At 40.9% G+C, this 8,357-nt stretch overlaps 1 gene segment (V, D, J or C); it reads right to left on the bottom strand.

The window, feature by feature from the left end:
• LOC105308724 overlaps window positions 1–8,357 on the bottom strand; it is a 15,180-nt gene that overhangs the window by 2,408 nt on the left and 4,415 nt on the right.

Below are 8,357 nucleotides of genomic sequence, written 5' to 3'. Positions count from 1 at the left end.
AAGTATATTCTGAGGGACACAAACACCTAATGTTTATACCTGATTTACAAAGAAGAAAGATCTGCTGAAGTCCTTTACGTAAATGAGGTCTTGGACCTTCAGTGTCCCTGCTATGAGGTGACTTTGTGTCTCTGTGACCCTCTCAAGCTGAGGACACACTTGGCAACATCGTCAGCTGGGTGCCTACTGCCTCTCCTGACTCCATTCTGATCTGGCTCTCAGTTCTAGATGTTTCTGCATCTCTGGACAGCAGAGTTAATTTGAGAAAATCAAAACTCTTTGATATGATTTTTCTTGCTCAAGGCACACTGAAACCATTATTAGTGTCATCCTTTGATGTCCCTGTCTTTTCTACTCTGGGAGTCAGGGTGGTTCTTGGCTGGGGTATCCAGGGCCTTTCCCTTCAAGATGTCTAGGAGTGGGGTGAAGTTAGGGTCTGAGATTGCCTAGGAGAAATCCAATCATGCTACCCAAGGACCACAGGCAAAGCTAGGATCTCTCATTCTTCTTTAGCCCTTCCTTGGTCCTCCTCAGATTAAATGAGCCATTGTGTATCTTTCGTTCCAATCTCTGCAGTGTCTGAGGCCTAGTGACTTTTATTGTCACTTGTATAGGTAGAAATATTGGGACACAACAAATATAGGAAATCCCCTTTCCCCCACGTCCTATTAGGAGGGTCTCAGAGTAAACACCTATTAAGACTTCATTCAAGTCAGGGTGTAAACCACAGCCAGTGCCTTCCCCAAATCCAGCCAATTCTGCCCCCTGGTGGCCTCAGTTGATGCAACCCAAGCACCAGAGAAGGAAGCTGAATGGGAGCTGGAAAAATCTGCTTTTCTCTCCTCTCCTCTTTTCTTCTCCTTCCAGCTCAGGACCAGGCAGGTCCCCAGATCCCTCTTTCATCCACCCGAGCTCATTTTTCCACCTTCCCTTAAAATGGAAAGTGTCAACTGCTAAACCGGGTAGCTCAGGCTCTTCCCTGAGCACCACGGTGTTTGTCACAGAGCATCTTGTCCTAGGCTTAATAACGCAGTTCTTGGCCTCTTTTGAGGAAACATGAGATGTGAAATAAAATCAACTCCAATTGACAAAGGGAAGACAGAATGGCTACCCACAATGTTGAAGGCAAAATATCCATGAAAGAGAGAGGGCTCAGTAAGATTGATTACCTCTGAATGGAAAGCAGGAAGCAGCATTCTTGTGTTGAGATTCTGGGAGGTGACAAGTCAGGATTGGCCAAAGGGCCCAACACCAAGATCTCTCGTCAGAGTGTGTCTGCCTGTCACACAGAACACAAAATGTTCTACATTATGCTCTCTATGTAGCACGTTGAGATACTCTCACCTCAGAACTATGTGTCTTCTTGAGGCAAAATCTCCTCCATCCATAGAGAGATGATTAGCCTGGTTTGTTCTTCTAGAAAGAGTTGGATTTTGAGAAAAGACAAATCAGGACTGTCTGATCCTGGCCGGAGTGGAAGTGGAAATGTCTTCAGGAAATGACTGGGAGTTCTACGAATAAAAATGCTCTGAAGAACCTATTTTAGTGTCGTCATTCATACCACATCACAGACATTTCCAAGAGCAAAGAGAGGTGACATCCTGGGCAAGGGAGAGCAGAGAGTCACGGCAGCCTCTGGCATTGGGGGAGAGGATATAGGTGGTGGGAGGAAGTGACAATTTTATATCTGAGACAATGGTTTCATTGTTTGTACTTTAAACATTTATGTGCTATATTACATTAAATGATTTAGATAACAATGTCCTTGGTGTAAGATAATAGTAAAATGGCTGTAAGTCAATGAACTGCTCAGAAATCCATCAGACTGGGCCTGTAGAGTGAGTAGACTAGATCCTTGTCTCCTGGGAAAACCACTGAGAGATCCCCTGGGTACATTCCAGATATCCACGTCCTTCCTGCAAGAAGCAAACTTGTGATCTTCATGAGATTCCACTTTGTCCTCTGTTCCCTGTTCTATTATTACCAGGAACCACTCAGAGTACCCAGGCTGCAGGAGTTCCCATTCTCATTTAAAATTGTTCTGTATGTGTGTGCCCGCTAGATAAGATGCGACATGGAAACGCTAAGCATGACTGCCCCAAAGGAGCAAAAGACCACTTGCAGATGATATGATTAGTAACCAATAAAGCCAAAGCATGCAAATTAAAAATATACAAATATTAATTCCTGAATTCCTATCTTTCATGCAGAAATAATTATAATGATTATTTAAACAGTAGCAATTAAAAATGTATATATAAAACATCCACAAGAGGTGCAGTAGAAAATGAGTGGCCCCTGACCCCAACATTCTATGGACACATGAAAGTAAGTAACTGCCTGTGGTGCCGAGTCCGATTGCATCAAACAGAAAAACATTGGTGGATATTTTGACCATAGTGACACCTAAAACATTTCAAATCTTGTCCATCAAAAATGACCCTTCTATCCTCATCTTTAAAAAAAAAAAAACTAAATAGGAATACTGTTGCATGATTTGAGAAAATGAAGGAGGCAATTTCTACAGTCTGAGACTGAGACTCCACATACACAAGAAACAAAGTACGCTGGTAGCTCCAGAAAGGTCATATTAGAGAGATCCTGCTCACTCTGCATGTAGTTACTGGTTCTGGTTGTAATTATTACTATTATAAAATAGTAACTACCTTCTCAAAAGGAAATTGTGAGAGAAGAAACACTAAAAAAGGTAATGGTGGCTCTCACAGTCCTATGAACATCGAAATAAATTGTAAATGGTCCTATTATTACAGTCAGGGAGCAGGACATATATCAGATGCCACGTGGATCACCAGAGCAGTGGTCTCTCTGCTTCCCATTGGTTTTCTACACAAGGACATTCACACACACACACACACACACACACACACACACACACACACACCCTATGGGAAGGTGCTGTCTCTGACCAGCATTACACACACAACTGCCACCCAGAACCTTATTCTCCATCCATTTCCACTGTGCTATGACCCAGCTAGGTAGGGGTCCATGGGTGTCACTGTTGCACCTTGGATGATTAAAGAATGAAGGTACTGACTCTTCACAGGGAAAGAAAGAAGTAATTAGAAACATCTGAAAAAAAAAAACAATGTAAACAGAAAACATTATATCAAAGACTTAGCTTCCAGATAGTGTGAACGTCTGCCCTGATTTGATAAACAATGAGGTCATTTCCAAGACTTGGTATTTTCAGGGCTGAAGCTGTGAGAGTTCTTACAGCCTGGGTCAAGAAAGTTACTGTGCCAGGATGTCAGGGACCTAAGCCCAGCTTCACTCAATGGTCAAAGAATTCTTGTCCTGATAGTTACATGTGTTCATACTTAGTGATTCACTGAAATTGGGATTACAGCTAGAAGTTAGTTGGATTATCTTGGAAATTAGATATAAAGGATCTCTGAGGTATGGGGACCACATCTAACAGGTAACCTGAAGAACCAAGCCACAATTTTGAAAAGAGCCAATTGTAATAGGATGACAGCTGACGTGCAGAGCTGCTTCCAGGACAATAATTCAGGTATCTGATTGGAGGGGTGATTCTGAGAGAGCACAGATTTTTTTTCACTCAAATTCTCACCTCAAAACATCCTTGGCTATGGAAAATATTTGGACCACAGGAAAGAAGGAAGGGAAGGGAAGGAAAGGAAAGGAAAGGAAAGGAAAGGAAAGGAAAGGAAAGAAAAGGAAAGGAAAGGAAAGGAAAGGAAAGGAAAGGAAAGGAAAGGAAAGGAAAGGAAAGGAAAGGAAAGGAAAGGAAAGGAAAGGAAAGGAAAGGAAAGGAAAGGAAAGGAAAGGAAAGGAAAGGAAAGGAAAGGAAAGGAAGAAGGGAGGGAGGAAGGAAGGAAGGAAGGAAGAAGGAAGGAAGAAGGAAGGAAGGAAGGAAGGAAGGAAGGAAGGAAGGAAGAAAGGAAGGAAGGATTTATTCTCTTGCCGTTTTTGTGCACACTGAGACAGTTTCATCCCAGAGCTGTGCCCCTTCCTGAGTTAGCATCACTTCCATCCACAGAGAGATGCTGTGCTTTTTTAGGGAGATGAGTTTGGGGTACAGACTCTAATCAGGACTGATGTGTTCTGCCCAAATGGAAACAGAAATGTCCTCTCAGGAAATGGGATAGTTCTCTGGAGTATGAACATTCTGCTGAAACTATTTTAGTGTCCCTGTACATACCTCATGACAGACATGTCCAAGAACGTGAGGAAGGTGAGGCCCTGGCCAAAGGGAAGGATGAGCTAAGTGTAGGATGGGTCAGGGGAGAAAGTGGTAAGGTAAAACCTTGGGAAAGCAGCCCTCTAAATCTCTCAGGAACTGCTGGGCCCACCTCTGAAATGCGCTTGCTTGGATTGGACCCCAAACAGCAAGGACAGATTTCATTAAGGGGTAGACCACTGCCTAGATCCCACACAGAACACTTGGTGATGCACATTTGTTGTAAATGCATATGGTGTTGCCAGGATTGAATACTGAACTGACATTTAAATCCAAATTCACAGATGGCTGTTTGGAACTGGCCGGCCGAACCTAAATGGCAGGCTATCTTCTAAAACAAAAAAAAAGTCAACATTTAAAACAGCATTTAAGCAAGATGTCCTGTTTCACAATGCAATATTAGATATGTCCAGAATAGAATCCTAAATTACTAGACATATGAAAAACAGGATAACTTCAACTGTCAGGGAAAAGACAACCAATAGATGATAGTCCAGAGATGACATAGATGTTGGAAACACCTTAGAGAAGATTGAAAGCTAAGCTGTTATTACAAAAATGACCTAAGTAAGAGAAAACACTCTTGAAATGAATGGAAAGATAGTGTCAGTAAAGAAGTAAAAGATAATAAAGAGAATAAATGGAACTTCTAGAAATGATAACTATATTAGGTGGTGCAGGGAACCAAAATTTTGCTGCCCTGAAGCTGCTTTTTGAGATATTGCTTTTAAGCTGTTTATTAAGAAACAAACCTCAGAAAGAACTTGTGGTCCTTCCCCCTTTTCCTGCCCAAGAGATTCAGACAGAGAAACCTATTTCAGGCAGGAACTCTTAGAATGCTGCCTTAGCCTAATTTGAATTAAGTGTGGTAAATAAGAAGACATCAGTCAGGAGCCTGTTAGCTAGATACTCTCATGTCTCATTGTTACCAGAGCAAAGAGGTTCGTCTGCCTGCGTGCCTCTAAGTCCAAATGAGAAAAGTACAGGCTTGCAGCAAAGAAAGAAAAGGTTTATTTCAGAGAGTTGCAAGTAAGTCCCAGAGACACAGGTGAGATATTGCTCAAAGACCTGGCCCCCTGGGTGTCTCAAGGAGTTAGATTATATAGGGAGAAAGTCATTAGTCATGGAAACTAAAGGAGCTGGAATAGTGGGCGCTACTGATTGAACAAAGCTGGGGTAATTGGTCTTCGTGTCCAGTTCTGGAATCAGCCGTAGTATCATCCCATCTGGTTCCAGGGGAAAGTGATCAGTAGAGCTGTTTTGCCTTGATAGATCTGGGGCCGAAACACACCCGAACCCAAGATGTTATCCTTAGTTTAACTGAAACTTATTGTCCTCATGATTGATAGACTGAGGCTTTATTCTTAAAAGATTTGACATTGACCAAAACCTTATGTCCTAAGGCTTAATGATCAAAGGAGCAGGCGTACAAATGTAGAAGGATAAGGGCAGAAAAAAGCAAGTGAGTCACAATGCCATTAAACTAGGCAAAGCTTGCTTAAATCAAAGAAAAAGCTATCTTAAAAAACTGAACTCTGTGTGTAGTTACATTATTGTTTCTGAGTTGTCCAGCAAGAGTGTTTCTGCGGCGTATGTTCCCTCTTCTTCAAGTGCCTGTAAATTGCTAATTCTCACTTCTGAAATCTAATATTTCTTCCTCCTCTTTTCTCCTTTGTCCCAAATGTCTTATATATTCAGTGTTGCCTTACTGCTGGAATTTTCATGCCTATGTGAATTCTTCGTGGGAGTGGAATGTATTAAAACATTTGATTTTCTCCTATTAATCTGTCTCTGTTAATTTGATTATTAGCCCAGCTAGAAGAATTTAGAAGGTGGGAAGAAAAGTATTCATTTTTTTTTTTTTTAGCTCCAGCAATTTGGCAAGCCTCACCAGGAAAATTCACTGTCTGGAACACTGTTAACACCCTGACTGCTACAGCTAAGAGATCATGGACATCTGACCGTCAGCCAGCAGAGGTGGTAAGAATTTTACCGTCAATCTCTCTGATCTCTTATCTGTGGGGTTTCATAGAAGTTGAAGTCTTTATTTTTTCTTTTTTTAAGTTTATTGGTCTAACATCGGTTAATACAATTATATAATTTTCAGGAGTGCATTTTAATTTGACATCTATATATTCTATTGTGTGATTACCACCCAGAGTCCAGTTTCCTTCAGCTACCATATATTTGATCCCCTTTACCCATTTCATCTTCCCCCAAGCCCCCTATATTTGACCCCCTTTACCCTGTCTACTTCTTCCCTCCTCCCCCACCCCCACCCTCTGGTAACCACGAGTCCACTGTCCATGTCTCTGAGTCTCTGTTTGTCCTGTTCACTTGTTGCTTTTAGGTGTACATCCCACATATAAGTGATATGTGATTTTCAACTTTTTCAGTCTGGCTTATTTCACCTAGCATGATTATCTCGAGGTCCATCCAGGTTATTGCAAATGGTAGTATTTCATCTCTTCTTATGGTTGAGTAATATTCCATTGTATATATGTACTACAAGAGGTTTGAAGTCTTGAGAATCTTTTTCTCTCTTCTAAGTTTAAATTGTCAGGAAAAAGTATTTGTGAAACTTGTTTCTTGGGCAAACGTGGCTCTGGTAAAGACTCAATTTGAGTTTGTTTTGTATTGATCTCCTTCCTTCCAGAGATGATCTATGATCTCAGCCAGCTGGATGATGCATATGCATCATATGGGCAGCTGAATAGGCTATAGATCCAAAGTTAAGGAATCTTAAACTTATTCTGTTCAACCAGGAAAGCACGTGATTCCATGTGTTTTGGAACAGCTCTTGAAAGACAGTCCTTCCCACCTTTCTTAAGCTATCTTTGAGAGTAAACTGTTGGATCTCTGAGGGCTTCAGCCTTTGTGCACTTTATAGAAGCTTATTGGTGTGAGTCTTTATTAAAATAAAGACTCACACCAATAAGCTTCTATAAAGTGCACATGACCATCTCTAGCCAGATGACGGGTACCTTGAATTGGGTAAACTTCTTAAAGTGACAAATTTTAGAGAGCTCTCATATTGGTATAATAACTAGACATTTAGACATCTTTAATAAGATAAAAGGACAGAAATTAGAACAAAAATCAAAGTTCACTCAGAACCCTTCTTGTTTACCTTCAGATATTTGCAGATATTGTGGAGGGAAAAAAAAAGGACATTGAAAGTACAGTTGCCCTGCACTTAGAAAGAAAAATAGAAACACAGAAATATAACTTGTCTTAAAACTTTTGAATTTGCTATTTAGCTTTTTGGGTCTTATAGATGCTAACACAAACAGGTTAATTAATAAGGAAATTAAGAAAAAAGGCAGAAGAGAACGTTAGAAAATTTCCCAAAGGTGGTGTAACACAGAAGCTCCAGGTCAGGAACCCGCACCTTGGCCTTGGATATTCTGAAAAACCACCAGTGGTGTGAGATATGCCATTTGTTACTCACAATACAAGGAGGCTTCAGCACCTGGTGGGTTGGAGCTGCAGGAAAAGGCAGCCTGCCAAGAGCAGACATTGTTTTATATGCAAGCAGAGGGGAGGATTGCAGGTCCTCTACCTCCCGTGTCAGTGGAGGGGCTATGTTTGAATTAACTCCATAGGTGGAAAATTTTAAAAGGTTATTGAGATAGGACAATTGGTGTATTTCAATAGGTTTTAAAGGATTTAATAACTTTCGATCAGAAATTTGGCCAAATTAGGAAACTAATATTACAGTCTGATGGGAATATTTTGAAAATCTCAGCAGGTCTTATTGCTGGGTAATCAAAAATGCAAACACAACCCACTACTGCCTGAGGTTGAGGTAACTAAAGGATAAAAAAAAACACACAAAAAACTGGAAGGGGTACTTTTAAAAACAGGTAACTACAGTTTCCCATGGCTGACCCACTTCCCCCACCATCAAACTTTTCCTCAGTATCTTTAAAAATAGTCAAGGGCAAATGAAAAATCTTGTCTTCTCTATAATTATTGGTAATTCTGTTTGTGTTTTGACCTGATGTGATATCTGTCTTTGTTTATATATGGTATTGGTGCAGGACAGGGCAAATTCCCCCAAGTGGAGGAGACCAAGCCCTGCATTGAGAGAGAAGAGGGTTCTTGGCAGAGAGTGTAAGAAAGAATTTAA

The sequence above is a fragment of the Pteropus vampyrus genome, unplaced genomic scaffold (assembly GCF_000151845.1).
Source record: "Pteropus vampyrus isolate Shadow unplaced genomic scaffold, Pvam_2.0 Scaffold618, whole genome shotgun sequence".
Taxonomy (NCBI): Eukaryota; Metazoa; Chordata; class Mammalia; order Chiroptera; family Pteropodidae; genus Pteropus; species Pteropus vampyrus.
The sequence above is the reverse complement of the archived record's forward strand: the minus strand, read 5'-3'. Positions and strand labels throughout refer to the sequence as shown.